Source organism: Cherax quadricarinatus, chromosome 47 (assembly GCF_038502225.1).
Source record: "Cherax quadricarinatus isolate ZL_2023a chromosome 47, ASM3850222v1, whole genome shotgun sequence".
NCBI lineage: Eukaryota > Metazoa > Arthropoda > Malacostraca > Decapoda > Parastacidae > Cherax > Cherax quadricarinatus.
Window position 1 is genome coordinate 26,319,438 of NC_091338.1, and position 23,167 is coordinate 26,342,604.

A 23,167-nucleotide genomic window follows, 5' to 3' on the forward strand; every position below is an offset into this window, starting at 1 on the left:
ATGGTAGTTCTGTGATCCTCAGGATGACACCGCCAGTCCTTGAGCGACGCATAACATTTGTCGTTCTTATTCATTCTTGGAATTATTATTGTCATTCTATCTTATAATTATTTATAACTTGTTGATAGACGATTATGTAGCCTAAAAAAACTAAATTTAATGTGATTGACTGGAGAATAAATTCTGTGAAGTTAATATTTTATGTATTAAGTTTTTTCTGAAAGTTATTTCATATGTATAGCATAGTGCAATGCTGATGATTTCAGTGACACTAGATGTTTGTGAGAAATCCTTATCAATTTTATCGCAGATAAATATATCTATGTATCTTATCTCTTCCTGAACATTATAGTGAAACTACTTGCATTTAATACCTTCGTCCAGTATACACGTAATTACCCCAGTACTCACTGTGGTGTTTTCCAGTGACGTGGACACAAACTGTAGCTTCTGCTGATAAATACCATAACAAGTTAAAACTATATTCATATAATTAACTTTATTGTTAAAAAGATAATAGGAATATTTAATGAAATCCTGGTGAAAATTAATGCTGTTCTGTCACTGAATGACCAAACTTCGTGAAATCTTTGAAACTGGAAGACATCACAAAAGGCAGAATTAACGACTTAATGGATTCTGCATTTGAAAACCTGGTAAGGTTGAAAAACGTTTATTTTAGTTATACGGAAGCCCATTACGTAGGACCTAAGTATTATATCATATTTATTTTTTTTCGTGTGTAGTTCACCTGCCTTCGTGGGAATAACATCACGCGAAAAAAAATTTAAAACGGAGTACATTCCCCAGAAGATTTAGAACATTAAACAGTTATGAATCATCGTGAACAAATGAAATAAAGATTTCCGGTGAATAATCAAAGATACCAAGAACTAATTATTTATAAGTGATTTTCTCAAGTATATAAACACCGTGAAGTGAGTTACTTGTGAGTTTACCATAATCCCTTTATAAGGGATTAAAGTATACATGGTTGATGTTGAGTAGATTAAGTGAAGCTGGACTTGTAAACACTGAAAAATTGGGTTCTCTTCCTTTTCTCTCTCTCTCTATCCATCTATCTATCTATCTATATATATATATATATATATATATATATATATATATATATATATATATATATATATATATATATATATATATATATATATATATATATATATATATATATATATATATATATATATATATATATATATATATATATATATATATATATATATATATATATATATATATATATATATATATATATATATATATATATATATATATATATATATATATATATATATATATATATATATATATATTTTAACTAGTCGGCCGTCTCCCACCGAGGCAGGGTGACCCAAAAAAAGAAAGAAAATCCCCAAAACGAAAATACTTTCATCATCATTCAACACTTTCACCACACTTACACATAATCACTGTTTTTGCAGAGGTGCTCAGAATACAACAGTTTAGAAGCATATACGTATAAAGATACACAACATATATCTCCAAACTGCTAATATTCCCATTTCCAGGGCTCAAGTCCGGCTATATAAAAATAACCAGTTTCCCTGAATCCCTTCACTAAATATTTCCCTGTTCACACTCCAACAGCTAGTCAGGTCCCAAATACCATTCGTCTCCATTCACTCCTGTCTAACACGCTATCTACCTTTGTTCTAACATTCACAGACGCTTCTTGTTGAATCATCACTTATACACAACATTTATAACATGAGATGCCTGCCTTTCTCAATACATTGTAAAATGATCTAATTTTCAAAACACTCGTGACATGACTCAACTTTTGCCTCTTCCTCCTCCCCCTCCCTTTTCCTCATGACATGTCTTCTTTATTTTCTTAGCCTTTCCTGTCTTCTGAATTTTTTTTTTATTTTTTTTTTTTGCTCCTTTGTCTTTCCTAACATGGGCCAGAAGGCATGCAACAATATTTTCTACCTTCCTCCCTACTCCATCCCTCCCCCTTAACGTAGGTGTTATAGTGTAGAGATCCTTTGATTTGTATTACTGTTAGATGTAATTTACGCTTGTTTCTTTATAATTAATCTAGCCCAGCTTGGGCCAGTACGTATCATGTACTGCTCCTCCATTCTTTATTCTTTTATACACCACCACTGGCCACCACCACTATCCACCATTCACCATTACCACCATTACCACCACCACCTATCCCACCACCACCACCTACCAAGCACCACCGCCACCTACCATCACCACCACCACCGCCACCACCACTCACCACCACTACCACCACCACCACTACCTACCTAACCACCACCACCATCCACCACCATCCACCTAACCACCACCATCACCACCAACCACCACCGCCTACCACCTATCACCACCACTTAACACCGCCACCACCACTCACTACCACCACCACCACATCCACCACCACCACCGGCCTACCACATCACCACCGCCACCACCACCACCGCCACCACTCCACCACCACCACACCACCGCCACCACCACCACCGCCACCGCCACCACCACCACCACCACCACCACCACTCCCACCACCACCACCGCCGAGCCTGCCTGCCACCACCATTACCACCAATACCACCGCCACCACGCCACCTACACACACCGCCACCACCACCAATCCGCCACCACTCCACCGCCTACCACCTGTTCACCACCATTGCCACCACTACCACCACCACCACCACCACTTATCCATCCACCTAACCACCGCCACTACCACCACCACCTAGCACCACTAACCACCACTTCTACCACCACCGCCACTACACATCGACCACTATCACCACCGCCACCAACACCACCACCACCACCACCATCTACCACCGGCCACCACCGCCACCACCTACCACCACCACCACCGCACCACCACCACCACTCCACTCCACCACCACCACCACCACCGTCTACCACCACCACCGCCACCACCACCACCACCACCACCACCACCACCACCACCACCACCACCACCACCGACCACCTACCGCACCACCACCACCATCACCACCGCCACCACCACCACCACCACCATTCACCGCCTACCACCACCTGGCCACCGCCACCACCACGACCACCACCACCACCACCACCACCACCGCCACCACCACCCGCCACCATATTATTATTATTATTATTATTATTATTATTACTACTACTACTACTGTTACTATTTAGAGTAGTTCTTTCACTACTATTACACTATGTACTATTACTTCTGTCACAAGTACAAAACCACTGCAACTATCTCATTATTATTTCTGCCAATACCGCTACTATTAATTTTGCTACCACTACCGTTATTACTAGTACTTCTACTGCTACTACTACTGTTACTACTTCTAATAATATTATTACTACTGCTGCTACTACTGCTATAACTACTACTACTAATATTATTATTGCTACTGCTGCTGCTGCTACTGTTGTTACTACTACTACTACTAGTAAAACAAATTCTTTCACTGCTGTTATACTCTCTACTACTATTTCTACTCCTAGTACTCTACCACCGCTGCTACCAATGCTGCTACCGTTACTGATGCTAGAATTACCATTACAACTACTGCGACTACTACTACTATTACTAGTAGTAGTATTAGTAGTAGTAATTTTCCTTTCTCCAGCCCTTCCTCTTATCAGCCCCAGCCTGTCCTGTGGTCTCAGTTTTCTCCTTCATTAATTGCTTTTTTCTTTCTATATGTCCTGAATTTTTTTTGTGATTTTATGTCAGTGGTACACAATACCGACATGATGAATTTAACACATGTGCTACATCTGGGTTTCTCTGTAGATGTACAGGACATATTTATTAGAAAACGTTTCTGTCCTGGGACCTTGATCACTTCTAACATACAGAGGTTGAAAGACAATGTACACAGGCGGAGAGTGAGGTGTGAGTGACGCATGGTGACCTGAAGAATGCCATGTTGGATTGAGAACTGGTAGACGAAGTGACTCCTGTGTTGGTGGGTAGGTGCTGCTTTGCCTGGTTGAGTATCATGTATGCTAATGTTTTAGAAATTTTGTGGTTTCCAGTGTTACGCTCTATTGTGTCGGTGACGGCGAATAGTGAGTCGGCGTCTAAGGTCTTGTTCGGTGAGGAGTTGTGCCTCATACCAGTTCATCAAATGCCCCGTTGGGTCTCTGTGGAAGACACAGGCGTACCTTAAGTCGTCTCTCTAACTGGCATTTCGATTCTCGTTCAGGCAGACCGCAAGATCTCTGCCTGTTTCGCATTCATACTTTTTGAGACAGAATCTACAGGGGGTGGTGTAGGCGCCTGCTGTGGAAGTTAGAGGTGTGGGGCTGCGTTTCGTAGTGAGGTTTTTGATTGATGATGTGTTTATTCATGTTACTCTCAGCAAGTGTCCGGCGAGTATTCGTGGCAACATCACCACATGAGAACACTATGAACTGCTTAGAGGGCTGTTCCATGGGCGGCTTGTTGAGGATAGCTTGTGCCTTGAGTCTGCAATGTCTGATGAAGAAAGATGGAAACTGAAGACGTGTGAAAGCTTGTGTTATGTAAATATATTCTTCGTCAAGAAAACAAGGGCTGGAGATGCGAAGAGCTCTCAAGAAGAAGCCAATGAGGACTCCTCTCTTAGTGCGGGTGTCTTGGTGTGAATAGAAGTGTATAAGATCGTCCTTGTTGGTAGGTTTTCTATACACTTTGGAAAGAAGTTTGTCACTGTCGGGAGATCTGCACAGGAGGACGTCGAGGAAAGGAAGTTTGCCATCGTTTTCGAGTTCAAGTGTAAACTTTATTGATGGTTCGGCTGCATTGATCTTGTTCAGAAGGACCTGGTTATTGAGACGTCTCGGATAGAAAACCAATATATCATGAACGTGTTTAACCAGGTAACGGTGTTGGGAATGAGGGTGCTGAATTTCTCTGTCTCTAGGTTTTCCATGAAGAGGTTGGCAAGCACAGTACTGAGCGGGCTGCTCATTGCCATCCCAAAGTTTGCTTGTAACAGTTGTCCTGATACTTGAAGAAGTTGAAATTAACACAGAGATCCACTAGACTGATGAATTCTAGAAGAGGTAAAAAGAGGTCGTGGTTTTCAGTGAGCCTCTGTCTCAGAATGTTGATATTTATTACCAAGGTTTATACCATCTCAGTAGATATTTCACCATTCAGTGGCTTCATCCATACAATACATGGACATGTATAGCGAAGATCAGGAGTATGAGGCAGTCAGTCCCTCAGCCTGGAGTCGATGTTATTAGCCCATCAATTTTGTCGGTTCTATGAACCATTTATCTAAATTAAAGATACCAGATGTTGCACGTATCTAATTTCTTAACACAAGGCTGTTCTTAGCTAGAAACTACATGCACAGAATACCAGACACCATACTGACTTTCTACAATGCACTTGTTAGATCACATCCTGAATATAACATCCAGCTTTAGTTTCCAAATTATGTTAAAGATGAAAATATATTGGAGAGAGTATTATGAAGAGCTACCAATTTCTTTTAGAGAGAAGAATGTGAGGAGACCTCATTCAGATCTTTAAAATATTGATTGGCTTCGACACACTCGAACTTGAGGAACTTTCTGAGGTCCTCAGTGAGTCCCTAAGTCGAGGAAAAAATGGAATGAAACTGCGAGATAGAAGACGTAAGGATTTTCAGAAAACAGAATTACAGTGGAATGAAATAAACAACTGGCTAAAGTAAGCGAGAAGATAACACAGTTATTCAAGGTACATACAGTGATTTACAACACTTTACATGTATAGGGTTCAGTAAGATACATTGTACCCTGGTGGAAAGAGTTGCAAAGCCTTCAGGACCACTCGCTTTGTTTAAATGTATTTGTTAAGACTGCTGGATCATCGCAAATAGTTTTTATATTAGTAAAATGTGATAGGTTATAGTAACATGTACGGAATAGAGCATGGTGAGGGAGGACAGGAGCTAGATGCTGCTTAGGACAATTGCTACATCATACAATCACTAAACCTACACTAAACCCTTTCAGACCATCATGCATATTCAACTGAAAATATAGCAAGCCTACTAACATATGTTCATACATACATTAATATTTGAATCACGAAATACATTTTACTGTGTGTATTTACTTCTATGTTTTTGAGAGCTCTTAGGATTTGTAACCCTGAACTCTATGATGGGAAAATTAGAAAAATCTATAAAACTGCTTCTAATTTGCAATACCCACGAACATTTATCGATAAAGCTCTTCATAAAGCTAAAAAAAAGAAGCGTTCTATAAGACAAAGCTTAATACCGGGTATATCTGGAGAGAGAGTTTATCTGGAGAGAGTTCCGGGGGTCAACGCCCCCGCGGCCCGGTCTGTGACCAGGCCTCCTTAGGTCAGTGTCCCAGGATGCGACCCACACCAGTCGACTAACACCCAGGTACCCATTTTACTGATGGGGAACATAGACAACAGGTTGAAAGAAACACGTCCAATGTTTCTACTCTGGCTGGGAATCGAACCCAGGCCCTCGCCGTGTGAAGCGAGAGCGTTAACCACCGTATAAGGAAAATCTCTTTCACCTCTCATTAGCTCTTGAATATTTTAATGTTAAAGTTGTCTTTACATATGGTATTACTGGGGAACAAAAATTAATTAAAAATTCTCCCAAGGAATCTGTAAGCTGTGCATACTCCATCCCTTGTAAAAGCTGTGATATTTTTTATTTAGGACAAACTGGTAAATCTCTTGCGACCAGAATTAAACAACATAAATATGCAATACTGAGTGGACAAGACTCCAGTGCTTTGCTCGATCATGTAAGGGATGCAGGCCACTGTTAAGAATGAACTAATGCCAAAGAATTACTTCCCTGTAATTCTACAGTTCAACGAAATATTGTGGAAGCCATCTTTTATTAAGCATGAAGTACAACATATATCAAATTTGTGTTCTGGAATATATAAACTTGATAGTTTTACAGTTAAGAATATTGTTCATAATCTTAAAGGCAAAAATATTTTTTCACAAAAATACAAAGTGTGTTCTTCGTCAGGTGAACAATTTAACTTGATATTGGACAAATAAATATATGGGTTAGGTTATTAACACATCGGTCGTTTCCCACCAAAGCAGGATGGCCCCAAAATAAAACTTTCATCATTCACTCCATCACTGTCTTACCAGAGGCGTGCTTGCACTACAATTATAAAACTGCAACATTAACACCCCTCATTCAGAGTGCAGACATTGTGCTTCCCATCTCCAGAACTCAAGTCCAGCCTGCCGGTTTCCCTGAATCCCTTCATAAATGTTACCTTGCTCACACTCCAACAGCACGTCAAATCCTATATACCATTTGTCTCCGTTCGCTCCTATCTAACACGCTCATGTATGCTTGCTGGAAGTCCAAGCACCTCGCACACAAAACCTCCTTTACCCATTCCCTCCAACCTTTCCTAGGCCGACCCCTACCGTGCCTTCCCTCTACTACAGATTTATACACTCTCGAAGTCATTCTATTTTGCTCCACCCTCTCTACATGCCCGAACCATCTCAACAACACCTCAGCCCTCTGGATAATAGTTTTGGTAATCCCACACCACCTTCTAATTCCCAAACTATGAATTCTCTGCATTATATTAACACCACACATTTCTCTCAGACATAACATCTCCACTGCCTCCAGCTTTCTCCTTGTTGCAACATTCACTACCCATGTTTTACACCCATATAAGAGTGTTGGTACAACTATACTCTCATACATTCCCTCCTTGCTTCCATGGACAAATTTGTCCCCAAAGACTTCTCAGTGCACCACTCACCTTTATCCTCTCATCAGTTCTATGATTTACCTCATCTTCCATAGACCGATCTGCTTACAGGTCCACTCCTAAATATCTGAATACATTTACCTCCTCCATACTCTCTCCCTCCAATTTGATATCCAATCTCTCGTCATGTGATTTTTTTTGTTGTCATCATTACCTTACTCTTTCCAATATTCACTTTTAATTTTCTTATTTTACGTACCCTACCAAACTCATCCACCAACATCTGCAACTTCTCTTCAGAATCTCCCAAAAGCACAGTGTTATCAGCAAAGAGCAACTATGACAACCACTTTGTGTTAGATTCTTTATATTTTAACCCAACACTTCTTGCCAACACACAAGCATTCACTTCTCTTGCAACCCCATCTATAAATATATTGAACAACCATGGAGACATCACACATCCTTATCTATGGCCTACTTGTACTGGGAAATAATCTCCACCTCTCCTACATAATCTAACCTGATCCTCACTATCCTCGTAAAAACTCTTCAATGCTTTCAGAAACCTACCTCCTATTCCAAACAGTTGCAACATCTGCCACATTGCTCCCCTATCCATTCTGTCATACGCCTTTTTCAAATCCATTAAAGCCACAAAAACCTCTTTACCCTTATTCAAATGCTGTTCACTTATATGTTTCACTGTAAATACTTGGTCTACACAGTCCCTACCTTTCCTAAAGCCTCTTTGTTCATCTGCTTTCCTACCCTCCGTCATACTCTTAATTCTTTCAATAATAACTCTACCATACACTTTACCAGGTATACTCAACAGACTTATTCCCCTATAATTTTTGCACTCTCTTTTGTCCCCTTTGCCTTTATGCAAAAGAACTATGCATGCTCTCTGCCAATTCCTAGGTACCTTACCTTCTTCTATTCATTTATTAAATAAAAGCACCAACCTCTCCAAAACTGTATCCCCACCTGCTTTTAACATTTTTATCTCTATTCCTTCAATCCCAGCTGCCTTACCCTTTTTCATTCTACTCATTGCCTCCTGAACTTCCCCCACATTCACAATTGGCTCTTCCTCACTCCTACAAGATGTTATTCCTCCTTGCCCTATACATGAAATCAGTTTCTCCATCATCATCAACATTTAACAATTCCTCAAAATATTCCCTCCATCTTCCCCGTACTTCTAACTTTCCATTTAATAACTCTCCTCTCTTATTTTTTTAACTATGAAATCCAGTCGTTTCCTAGGCTTCTTCAACTTATTAATCTCACTCCAAAACTTTTTCTTATTTTCAAAAAAAATTGTTGATAACATCTCACCCACTCTCTCATTTGACTCTTTTTATATTGCTTCACCACTCTCTTAACATTTCTTTTTCTCTCCATATACTCCTTCCTCCCTGCATCACTTCTACTTTGTAAAAACCTCTCATATGCTAACTTTTTCTCCTTTCATCATCATTCCACCAATCGCTCCTCTTCCCTCCCGCACCCACTTTCCTTTAACCACAAACTTCTGCTGAACACTCTAACACCATATTCTTAAACCTACCGCATATATCTTCGACCCCATTGCGTATACTCTCACTAGCCCATCTATCCTCCAACAGTTGTTTATATTTTAACCTAACTGCCTCCTCCTTTAATTTACATACCTTCACGTCTCTCTTACTTGGTGCTTCTATTTTCCTTGTATCCCATCTACTTTTTACTCTCACTGTAGCTACAATTAAAGTGATCTAATATATCAGTGGCCCCTCTATATGCATGTACAACCTGATCTCTACTCAACAGTCTTTTATCTACCAATATATATATATATATATATTGATCAATAACAACACTGCGCTAGCCAAGGATTCGAACCCATGTTGTACTGGCCTGCCTCATGGTAAGCGAGAACCACATGACGCTTTAAACCACAGGACCACCCAACCCTACAAGAATGGCGCAGCCAGCAATGCTAGCTGTTGGGCCGCCATCCGAGGGCATACGGAGGTGTGGGAGCTTCTAAGCTAATTTCATTCTCATCCCTGTTTGGTGTACTAGCCTCACGAGCAGGTATTGAGTGGTATTGATCAATAACAACACTGCACTAGCCAAGTAATCGAACCCATGTTGTACTGGCCTGCCTCACTGCTAGCACAGTGTTGTTATTGATCAATACCACTCAATACCTGCTCGTGAGGCTAGTACACCAAACAGGGATAAGAATGAAATTTGCTTATATATATATATATATATATATATATATATATATATATATATATATATATATATATATATATATATACATAAACACTGATCTCTGGCAGAAGGAGACTCGAACCTACGAACCTTAGGACAAGGTACGCAGTGCTTTACCAATCTACCCACACTGGACAATACCTTGGCGTGTAGCTTGCGCTACACGTTTGATCCAAGGCAGCCAGCTTTCAGGGAGAAGGCTTACAGCTTTTCATCTCATCCCCTGCATGCATCAGCCTTACTAGAGATTTGAACAATGCAAGGAATTCGCGAGAGCAGGCGAAATATACACAAACACTGATCTCTGGCTGAAGGAGACTCGAACCTACGAACCTTAGGACAAGGTACGCAGTGTATATATATATATATATATATATATATATATATATATATATATATATATATATATATATATATATATATATATTTATATATATATATATATATATATATATATATATATATATATATATATATATATATATATATATATATATATATATATATATATATATATATATATATATATATATATGATGCTCTACCACTTCCACCACCTCGCTCCTAACAGAAAAGACTCGAAACTAATACTTACAAAAAAGAACGGTGTAAGGTTAAGATTAATGGTTGGCGAAATGTTTCCTCAAAAAAAGATACCCAAATATTGCCTAAGTGCCTCATTCTTCAACTTTTCGATTTTCTAAATCGTTTATGTACCTGTCACTCAGCATTATTGTAGGATCTTGATACAGTTGTTGTTGTAATAGTATTAATAGTAGTAGATGTACTAGTAGTAATAGTAGCAGTAGTCGTAGTAGTAGATGTAGTAGTAGTAGTAGAAATAATTGTTGTAATAAGAACATTGTGGAATCTTCTTACAGTTGTAGTAGCAGTAGTGGTAGTAGTAGTAGTATTACAAGTAGTTACAGAAGTAATTTTAACACTAGCAGAAGCTGCAGTATATTTATGTTACATTTGTTTTATAATAATAAAAATAAAAATAATAAATATTTGTTATTAGATTCGATGCTCGAAGGCTGGGAATGTAGAAGGTGTTGTGGAGGCTGTGAGAGGGAGCTCAGATTGATCAACTGGTGGTAGGGACGGGTACTACCGCAGGTCCCTCAGCACTCCACATAGCTTCCACTGCAAACAAGCTTGAAGTTGTCAAGAAGTTGCTCTCTCTTGGGGCTTCTGTTAATGTCGTCAACAATTTCGGTATGTTGTCCAGCTTTTTTATTGCTGTTTTGTTTAAATTCGATCATATGTCTTCACAATGTTTCATCCGAATTTCTTGAAAGCTTAGAAACGTTGCGTAGGATTCAGTTCCAGCTCCTGAGCCCCATGAACATACAGTTATAAAGCTTAGTCTTTATGAACTTTCGTCGTTGTAAATCGTTTTCGTAAACGACTAACCTGTCCTTGAAGATTGAGACATTTATGCATCATATGGGAATCTTTATTGAAGAAACGTTTCTCCACTGTGGCGAAACGTTTCTTCAGTAAAGAGTCCCATATATTGTATAAGTGTCTCAATCTTCAACATGTCGGTTTTCAAACCATTTATATAACCTGTCCTCACTGAACTTTATAAATTGTCCAACATCGTCTCTATGTTGGACACAAAAGCTTTCACGGATGTTAAGCTCACAGGAGTTCTTGTTCCTGGATCCTAATATATAGTGTTATTGCTACTTTCCTTACATATAACTTGTCATTCTCCACACTGACAGAGTCGAAGAGTTGGTGGTAATTTTGACAAGCAGACGTCGGTTGCAACGGACCAAATCTGGCCTGACAAATTCTCAACATGTACGTTTAATGGATTATTATTATTATAATCAAGGGGGAAGCGCTAAACCCGGAGGATTATACAATGTGGAAGGCATTCAGGCTTAATTCGGGGAACTGGAGCACAGATCCAATTCCCTAAATCAAGAGCCCCTCACCAACATCAAGGAACCTTCCTTGAGGGGTACGTTTAATGGAGTGTCCGATTAAAATAGCTATGAAACGGACCAAATGCACGTGCACATGAGCTAATAGGGTTATAAAAGTTTATTCCATGGGTAGCATTGAAAAAGAGTTGGGCAAATATTCTTGTTAGTGGGTTTGGATTTGAGAAGTATCTGCCTAATATAAACCAGTAGGCCTGCTGCAGTGTTCCTCCTTTCTTATGTTCTTATTGATCCTTCCTTTAGAACTCATAGGATAAGAGAATACCAGGCACATTTGTCTTACCACCAAGCAACTTGTTCCTGTTACTTTCTATGTTACTTCAAGGATTTAAAAAGAATTACGAGTCCTACTCCCAATTATGCGAAGAAAATCAGGGGATCTAATAAAAGTAATCGTCATAACAACTCGAGAGAACTCGCCATATCCACTTATATAACATTAAATTCACATTCAACTTCCAGAGACATGACATATGTTAACCAGATGGATAAATTAGGCTGTGGAGTATCTAAATACTGTGTTACTCAAATGGAAACAAACATTGCCCTGTCGACGAATAAACGGTTAAGTAATTATACAATTGTCTTTTCATCCCACTGGATGAAATACTATTTGTTGTAGTTTCTACGAACAATATTGTTCATAATACCTCGTCTGCTACAGCATCTGGATCATTCCATTGCACCAGAATAAACTAAATTCAGATTCCTGCAGACGAGAATAGACAATGTGAACCACCTTATAATACTGCCAGAGGAATTTGATATTTTCCCCGCTGTAAGACTACACAAAAGATCCCTGAATTTGCCACCAATAAATCCCTTTTCAATCAGCAGTTTCTGGTAACAGAGAAAGAATGGCTGACACTTGTGACTGATATTCAGAAGTCGAAAGAGAACGAGAGAGGACAGATAATGGCATGGACAGCTTAATCACACACAGACAATAATAAAGGACATAATAATGCATAAAGTTCTAAAAGGAATGTTGAGTCACCAGTAATGGTAGAATACAGCATTAATATTATCAAAATCACCCAATGAATACTCAGACCCAGGAAAGATTCCTGTCATGGTCTGTGACTGTCCAATCAGTGCAAAAGATAATTCAGTGGAGTTAGCTGCTAAACCTAAGATGGTAATCATATTGAATGGCCAGCACATTGAGATGGCTCTCTGGTCCTCAACTGACACTTTCTGAAATGTTTTGGCTGGGTATCGGCCTTAATAAAAAAATGATATTCCAAGCAGTGGAACTGCTGATAATTTGCTCAAAGAACATCGCTTAACAAAAACGACACATGCAAGTGAAACATCAATAATGGTCTTGTGGAGGCTGCAGCAACAAGCATTCAGACTCAGAGAAAATGGGTCTGATGAAGACAACTTCAGTTCTTGGAGAGAAAGGATGATGAAGCAGAACTCAACTTTGCAGTATTGGGTCTTTGCTCTCATGACTAAAATGCTCATGTTCTTCAAAAGGGCTCACAGAGAAAATAATCTTTTACTGTATGCGGAAGTGTTAAACAAAACCAATCCAACTTTTCTTTGCATTAGACAAGAATAATTATTTACGCTGGTGTTCCATCAGTGAACTGAAATGTCATTGGGTTGCCAGTAAAACAGGCAAAAGGTGTTCTCGTGAATCCCACATGATCCAGTGCATGAAGAAGAAAATACTAATGCGAAATAACGTCGGGAATTGTGCCAGAGAACGCAACTGCAATGATCAGGTGGATGATCTAAGACTCAGAAACCACTAGTCTTCTAAAAGAATATAGGCAGCAATACATGGAGGACTCTGATATGTGACACATTCACATCATTTCAATGGAACTGCTCACTCCCACACATGTTTCCATTAAGCGAAAAATCTGAACGATATACTGTAAAAAGTTTATTGTCTATAAGGATTAAAATGCTGAGTTTACAGAATTTTGTTATTGTGTGGTTTACATGTAGTAAAATAATAATTACAGAGTGTACCACTAGAACACCTAGCATGGCTAGGCATTTCGGGCAGACTTAAATTAAATCTTAAGTTTAAAATATTACAAAATTATGAGGTAAGTTGGTATTATGGCTAAGTGACTAAATACTAGTTTGTGAGTTTAGCAATGTGAATGATTTTGTTTTGGCACTATACATAGTTTCAGTATTGGAGTATCACAGGCCAACTTATGACTAGTTAAGATTCATTATTTTGAGATTGAGATTGATATTTCTGTTTATGGTCAAATGGGTGAGTGAGTGTAAGTGTTAACCACCAGGTGGTATTCGTGTAATTAGTTGACAGGGTGTATCAGGGAGATAAGATGTTTTCTGATGGTAGTTTTGAAGGTGATGAATGTGTCTGCAGTTTTAGAATTTTCAGGTAGGGTGTTCCAGATTTTAGGGCCTTTGATATACATTGAATTTTTGTAAAGGTTTAGTCGGACACGGGGAATGTCATAGAGATGTTTGTGTCTGGTGTTATGCCTGGGATCTGTCGCAACTATCAAGAAAGCGTTTTAGGTCAAGGTTAATATTGGAATTTAAGGCCCTGTAGATGTAGATTGCACAGTAGTAAGTGTGGATGTTCTGAACAGGGAGTAAGTTTAGATCTATGAAGAGTGGTGAGGTGTGTTGCCAGGGATGGGATTTAGTGATTATTCTTACTGCGGCTTTTTGTTGGGTTATTATTGGCTTTAGGTGTGTTGCTGCAGTTGATCCCCAAGCACAGATAGCATAGGTGAGGTATGGATATATAAGTGAATGGTATAGTGTGAGAAGGGCAGTTTGCGGCACGTAGTATCGTATCTTGGAGAGGATCCCAACTGTTTTGGATACTTTTTTGGTTATGTGTTGGATATGGGTGCTGAAGTTCAGGTTGTTATCGAGGTATAGGCCTAGGAATTTGCCCTCATTATGCCTGGCAATTAGAGTGTTGTCGATCTTAATGTTAATTTGCGCATCTCCTGCTCTGCTACCAAACATAATGTAGTAGGTTTTGTCAGTGTTAAGCGTAAGTTTATTGGCTGTCATCCAAGTCGATATTTTGATCAGCTCCTCATTAACAATGGTGTTGAGGGTGGCAAGATTAGGGTGAGAGATGACCTAAGTCGTGTCGTCAGCAAAGAGAATGGGTTTCAGGTGTTGAGATACGTTTGGAAGATCATTGATGTAAATGAGGAAGAGCAGGGGACCAAGGACACTTCCCTGCGGAACTCCAGTATCAAGTGGCTGTGTTGTTGATGCTGTGTCTTTAATGGTGACATACTGATAAATATTAGTAAGGTAAGATTTGAAATATGCAAGCGCATGGCCTCTTAAACCATAATGCCGTGGTCTACTGTGTCAAAAGCTTTTCTTAGGTCAATAAAAATTCCTAGTGGATAGTACATACGCTCAAGGTCAGGGTCAAGGGTAGCCTTTGGGTTACACTTTAGCAGTTGTTTAATAACGTTTAAGTTGCAGCTGCTTGGAAGCATCGTGCCAGCAAGCAGCCGGCACAATGTAAACGGACATCTAATCATAAAGGCCTTATATTAACGTAGTTAGAATGCACTTTTACTTTTAAAATTATGGTTTATGTATCGAAAGTATGTATGAAAATAATGAATACCAAATATGGAAAATTACATTTACCTGGATGTAACTCATCAGATACATACCAGTAAATGGTAACAAAGATAATTATTATTTATCAAAGATACATAGACAAGTAGAAGTTTTGAGACACCTAGGTTGCAAAAAATGTCCCCCTTCGATACCTACAACTGTCATATCCACAAGTTGCTCTAGACCTATATTAATTTCAAATGAAATATACATTACCAGGAATTATGGTAAACATCAATATAAATTTGTGGACTGTATTTTAAAATTAATAAATGTCTACATATACACATTTATATAACAGAAGGAGAATTTATAATCATCACACTCACCAATTAGTCTGGAGATTACTGTGTGTCATGTTCAGAACCCCCCTCTACCCAAATTTATGATGATAATACTGGCCAGAAGGTGGTAAATTTACATTATGTGAAAGTCTTTCTGTAGCTTTACTAAGCCATACTGTAGATATTTTCTCTGGAAGTCTATCTACAATTACTGCATTAACACGTTTTTTCTCATTGCCCAACCTGACAGTTACATAAACAGTGTCATACAATTGAGCCCTTTTATCTGAGAAAGAAACAGATAATTTTAGAGTTGTAGGATCTCCCATCTGTACTTTCATCCCATCAAGATATTTACGTTTTATGAAAGTACGCTGTGATTCCTGGTCTAATAATGCAGTTACTTTTTTTATTTATGCCTTTTATCATCAACTTTTACCTGTAACACAGGTAAGACTACTTCAGTAAAACCATCATTATTAACATTAGCAGCAATTTTTACATTAGCCACTGTTGTGTCAGGATTGTCAACATTATCATTATTATCAACATTATCATATAGACCTTTACACATGACTATATGGTGTCTTCCTTTGTGACATTGATAACAGTTGTTTAATTTGGCATGACTATCCTTTACATTGTGATTACCTAAACTCCTGATACATCTGTCAAGTTCCTCCAATCTTTCAACTTTATCATTCCATGAATTGTATGCATTGCAATTCTTAGAAAAATGAGTACCCTTGCAGAAGAGACAATCTCTCTTTTCTTTGACTGGTTTCTTATTAACTGGGCTACTCTTAGGAGGGTACTTATTCTTCTTACCTTGTGGAGAATCATTATTTCTGCTTCCTGCTACTTGATATGCATCTATGCAACTCTTTTTAGGAAATGAATTTTGATTATTACCATTGAGATAATTTTTCCCTTTGTGAAACTTGACAGATACCTCAGAGTTATTATGTGTTGCATCTTTAAAATGAGTTGGTTGGCTGGTCTGCAACTGAACAATTAATTCTTGTACACCTAGTCTTATTTCCTCCAGATCAAAATAACCTTTGTGATACTTGTTCGAGACCTATTCAAGTGTTTTACAGCTTAATTTAATCTGTACAATGGTACTCAATAACCAGTCTGATTCCTTCAGATTATATTTATTACTTAAAGTTTTGAGAGTGCTCTCCAGTTTAATCTAAACTGTTATAAACCTTTGTAAGTGTGATCTGGAGATTTTAAATTAACAATGATATTCACTAGATCTAACCTACTTTGTTCTATATTACCATAAGTGACTTTCAACAAGTCAACTGCTTCTTTGTAAGAATCATCTACATTGGGAAAGGCTTGTATGAGTATGTGAGCATCTCTTCTTATATGTCCTTTGAGGTAAAATAATTTAGTTACACAGGCTAGGTCACCCCTATCATGCACAGCTGCTTTAAAAATTGACCAAAACTCCTCCCAATTTTCTCCAAGATTAAATACAGGGAAACATAATTCTGGGAGTTTGGGTAAAGACATCTTATTTGTTGGAGCAGATTGATTAACTGCCTGGTTTACACATTTTAATTTATTCAAAGCCTGACTTTTACTAGAATCTTTTCTTCTAATTCATAATACTGATTAATCATAAGATCTACTTCAGTCTCATCTACACAGTTTACTAGCAAATCTCCTTCATATTTGTTATAATATAATTTGTATGAATCATATCTATTTCCTAAAGCATCTAAATACAAATTTAAATCATCAGTATTCACAGTTTTTTGATCCATTACTTCCAAACACTTATTGTATGCTTTTGTTACATGACCTTTTCTAGCCTGCAATGATGATTTTTTTGCTCTAACTTCCATGTGTTCATCTTCTACATTAATTTCCTCATTTTCACCCATGGAGCAATGTATTAAATTCAAATTATTTAATAACACTGATTATGTACTTAATTATGCACTTCATAAAGGTAAATATTACAACTTACCTTTCAATAAATCCTAGCTACACTTGAGCTTATCAATTACATGTAAGAAAATTATAATATAAACTTTAAAAATGCATTAATAATGTTAGCTACACTTGAGCTTAGTAATTACACATGTAAGAAAATTATAATATAAATTTTAAATACACATTAATATAAACCTTAGCCAGACTTGGCTTAGCAAAATTAATGTTATACAAATACACTAATATAAATCTTTGCCAGACTTGGCTGAGAAAAATTAATATTATAATAATCATAATCCACTACACATTAAGTAAATTTGTGGACCTAACATCCACCTCCATCTGTTATTTCACATATAATTATTAAGTAATTAATTCACTAATTAATGACTTCACTAATTACATCTGGTTCGAAAGACCAACGGGCAACTAATTGTGGAAAATTACATTTACCTGGATGTAACTCATCAGATACATACCAGTAAATGGTAACAAAGATAATTATTATTTATCAAAGTTACATAGACAAGTAGGAATTTTGAGACACCTAGGCTGTAAAAAATGTCCCCCTTCGATACCTACAACTGTCATATCCACAAGTTGCTCTAGAACTATATTAATTTTAAATGAAATATACATTACCAGGAATTATGGTAAACATCAATATAAATTTGTGGACTGCATGTTAAAATTAATAAATGTCTACATATACATATTTATATAACAGAAGGAGAATTTATAATCATAACACTCACCAATTAGTCTGGAGATTACTGTGTGTCATGTACGGAACCCCCCTCTACCCAAATTTATGATGATAATACTGGCCAGAATTACAAACATAATTTAGATAGCTTATCTGAGGTTCCTGAAACTGTCCTGTCCATCTGCTTAATGCTCACATTATGCAGAACTGCACACCCAACAAATTTAGCTCCTATTTGAGAGGTGTTAAACTCAATATGACCCCTAGAGTGACGAAAATTATGCACATTTCATTAGCGTGTCTGTATCACATTCAGAAACAATGGCGACTCCTCCCTGCCCCCCAGGGCAGGCGCAGAGCTTCCCTCTTGATTCTCTTTTTCATTTACAAATTAATTTTTATTAAATACAATGTATTACACTAATTTTCATAAAAAATACATAATAGATCGTGGAAATGACTGATATAGTAATAAATGAAGTCACACTCGGTGGCCATTTTGAAAAACAAGGTGGTCGCCATCTGAGTCAGAATTATTAGAACCTCTAATCTTGAAGCATCTCGTCCAATAACTTACTTGCTGTCACACTTCACAGCAAGTCACATAAAAACCACTTATCCTACATATATGTAGTTATGGATGCAAGGAAAATGTATAAATAACATTTCAACATTTAACAATATATGATACCGAATAATTTCTAAACATTATTAGCAAAAAAAAACCTTGTTTACATTGACAGGATTTACTCCGCTGCACCATGCAAGTGAAGGGGGTAACCTGCGAGTGGTGGAGACATTACTGGAGGCTGGAGCAGACCCTCATGCCAGCAACACTTCTGGTGAGAACTTTAAGTACAAGATAATAAATTATGACTGAATTAATTATTATTCCTCATGTAAGTGGCAGTTTAAATGTCTAAGATGGGTGCCTCGATGCTGGTGAGAGTTGTTACAAAGAATTCGAGCTGCACTCTTGTTCTTTGGAATAAATCTAATTGCCTTTCATATTTTCAGACAATGGGTTTAGTACAGTCTCAGGAAGGTAATAATGATAATATAGGTAAACGTATGACTTCCGTGAATGATGTTTAACAACCTAATAGGTTAGTGATTTCATATGATCACGTACGATTATATTTGGAAAAGTAAATTTCAAAATAAGATGTGGAAAGGATTGTGATAGAATAAATATCTTGGAAAAGGTCCGACTAGGATTTAAAATTGCTATTGGTACTTTAAAGCAAAAAAATGTACTCTTATGTTTTTAATTTAGGTTCAACTGGAGGAAGATACCAAAAACGTATAGATAGAGAGAAGGCCTTTTGACATCGGAGTCAGAGTGCCTGCTTCACATTGCTTGTAGTAAACATTTATACTGCAGTCACAACAGCGTAGTAGATCACAGAGTCGAAAATCGTCCATCCCTCCTTAAAAAAAGGGGCAAGTGTTTTATATAACTTTTTATACATTGATATGGTGTTTGAGTGCCAGATGATAGAGTTTTCAGAGGATGTCAAAGAAAGCAGTGACTGCCAAATATATCTTGAAAAAAGTGTCATATATATATATATATATATATATATATATATATATATATATATATATATATATATATATATATATATATATATATATATATATATATATATATATATATGTATATATATATATATATATATATATATATATATATATATATATATATATATATATATATATATATATGTATATATATATATATATATATATATATATATATATATATATATATATATATATATATATATATATATATATATATATATATATATATATATATATATATATACATATATATATGTCGTGCCGAATAGGCAGAACTTGCGATCTTGGCTTAAATAGCAACGCTCATCTTGCCATATAGGACAAGTGAAAATTTGTGTATGCAATAATTTCGCCAAAATCATTCTGAACCTAAGGAAAAAAATATATTTCACTGTGTTTGTTTAGTATTAAATTATTGTAAACAAATCTAAAATATATTTAGTTGGGTTAGGCTAAAATAAATTGAGCTTGTTATAATAAGGTTAGGTAAGTTTTCTAAGTTCCTTTTGGTGCAAAATTATAAACTTTTACATCAACATTAATGAAAAAAATATATCTTTAAACGTATAAGAGAAAATTTTAGAAAGGACTTAATTTTAAATGAGTTCTTGCTAATTAGCCAGTTTTACATATTCGGCACGACATATATATATATATATATATATATATATATATATATATATATATATATATATATATATATAATATATATATATATATATATATATATATATATATATATATATATATATATATATATATATATATATATATATATATATATATATATATATATAACAACACTGCAACTAGCTGAGGACTCGGACCCATGTCGTTTTGGCCCGCCTCATGGTGAGCGAAAACCACATGACACTCTAACCCACAGGACCACTCAATCCTACAAGTGTCATGCACCCAGCAGAGTCAAATGTCTTACCGTGGTCCGAGGCCATACAGTGGTGTGGGTGCCTCTGAGCTAATTTCAGTCTACTCCCCGTTTGGTGTACTAGCCTCCACAAGCAGTATATATATTATTGTAACCACGAACGAGTGGTATTTATTCAGTACCAACACTGTGACTAGCCGAGAAGTCGAACCCATGTCGTTTTGGCTTGCCTCATGGTAAGCGAGAATCACATGATGCCAAAACGACATGGGTTCGAGTCCTCGGCTAGTTTCACTGTTGTTATTAACTACCACTCGTTTGTGGTTACAAAAATATACATACTGCTTGGGGAGGCTAGTACACCAAACGGGAAGTAGAATGAAATTAGCTCAGAGGCACCCACTCCACCGCATGTCCTCAGATCACGGTAAAACACTTAGCTCTGCTGCGTACGTGATTCTTGAAGATTGAGTAGTCATGTGAGTTAGAGCATCGTGTGATTTGCGTTCACCACGAGCCAGACCAAAACGACATGGGTTCGAGTTCTCGGTTAGTTGCAGTGTTGTTATTGATTGAATACCACTCGTTCGTGGTTACAATAATATATACTCTGCTTGTGGTAAAATGTATGGTAGAGTTATTGAAAGAATTAAGAGTAAGACGGAGAGTAGGATAGCAGATGAACAAGGAGGCTATAGGAAAAGTTGGGAGTGTGTAGACCAAGTGTTCACAGTGAAACATATAGGTGAACAGTATTTAGATAAGGCTAAAGAGGTTTTTGTGGCATTTGTGGATTTGGAATAGGCACATGACTGGGTGGATAAGGGGACAATGAGGCAGATCTTGCAAATGTATGGAATAAGAGTTGGGTTACTGAAAGCAGTGAAGAGTTTTACGAGGATAGTGAGGCTCAGGCTAGAGTATGTAGGAGAGAGGGAGATTATTTGCCAATAAAAGTAGGCCTTAGGCAAGGCTGTGTGATGTCACCATCGTTGTTCAATATATTTATAGATGAGGTTGTAAGAGAAGTTAATGTTCGGGTGTTGGCAAGAGGTATGAGGTTAAAAAACAAAGAATCTAACACAAAGTGAGAGTTGTCAGTTGCTCTTTACTGACGACTCTGTGTTTTTGGGAGATTCTGAAGAGAAGTTGCAGAGGTTGGTGGATGAGTTTGGTAAGGTATGTATAAGAAGAAAGTTAAAAGTGAATATAAGAAAGAGTAAGGTGATGAGGATTACAAAAAAAAAAAAAAAATAGAAGACATGAGATTGGATATTAGATTGGAGAGAAAGAGTATGGAGGTGGTAAATGAATTCAGATATTTAGGAGAGGACATGTCAACAGATGGGTCTATGAAAAATGAAGTGATTCATAGAATTGATGATGGGAAAAACTTGAGTGGTGCACTTAGGAATCTGTGGAGACACAGAACTTTATACATGGAAGCAAAGAGGGGCATGTATGAATGTATAGTTATACCAATGGTCTTATATGTATGTGAAACATGGGTGGTGAATGTTGCAACAAGGAGAAGGCTGGAGGCATTGGAGATGTCATGTCTGAGTGCAATGTGTGGTGTGAATATAATGCAGAGAATTGGTAGTTTGGAAATTAGGAGGAGGTACAGGATTACCAAAACTATTATTCAGAGGGCTGAGGAGGGATTGTTGAGGTAGTTCACAAATGTAGAGAGGCTGGACCAAAGTAGAATGACTTCATGAGTGTATAAATTTGTATTGGAGGGAAGGCGGGGTAGGGGTTGGCCTAGGAAAGTTTAGAGGGAGGGGGTAATGGAGGTTTTGCTTGAGAGGGGGCTTGGACTTCCAGTAAGCATGTGTGTGTTAAATAGGAGCGAATGGAAACAAATAGTTTTTAGGACGTGACGTGCTGTTGGAGTGTGAGCAAGGTAATCTTTGTGAAGGGATTCAGGGAAGCTGGCAGGCCGGACTTGAGTCCTAGAGATGTGACGTATAGTGCCTGCACTGCGTAGGAGGGGTGTTAATGTTGCAGTTTCATAGCTGTAGTGCAAGCGAGCCTCTGGCAAGGCAGTGATGGAGTGAATGATGATGAAAGTTTTTCTTTTGGTGGGAGACGGCCGATGTGTAAAAATAATATATATATATATATATATATATATATATATATATATATATATATATATATATATATATAT

General features: G+C 37.3%; 1 protein-coding gene across 2 annotated transcripts in view; it reads left to right on the forward strand.

Annotated features, from left to right (window-relative positions):
- The first annotated feature begins 378 nt into the window (after positions 1 to 378).
- The window catches only part of LOC128696463 (caspase-1-A), a 130,760-nt gene continuing 107,971 nt past the window's right edge, over positions 379 to 23,167 (forward strand). Inside the window, exons 1-3 of one of the 2 annotated variants that reach the window (XM_070094768.1) lie at positions 379 to 656; positions 11,045 to 11,241; positions 19,265 to 19,363. The gene's annotated coding sequence lies outside the window, so the exon portion shown is untranslated. The remainder of the gene's footprint in view (positions 657 to 11,044; positions 11,242 to 19,264; positions 19,364 to 23,167) is intronic. The other variant, XM_070094769.1, reaches the window with a different exon arrangement.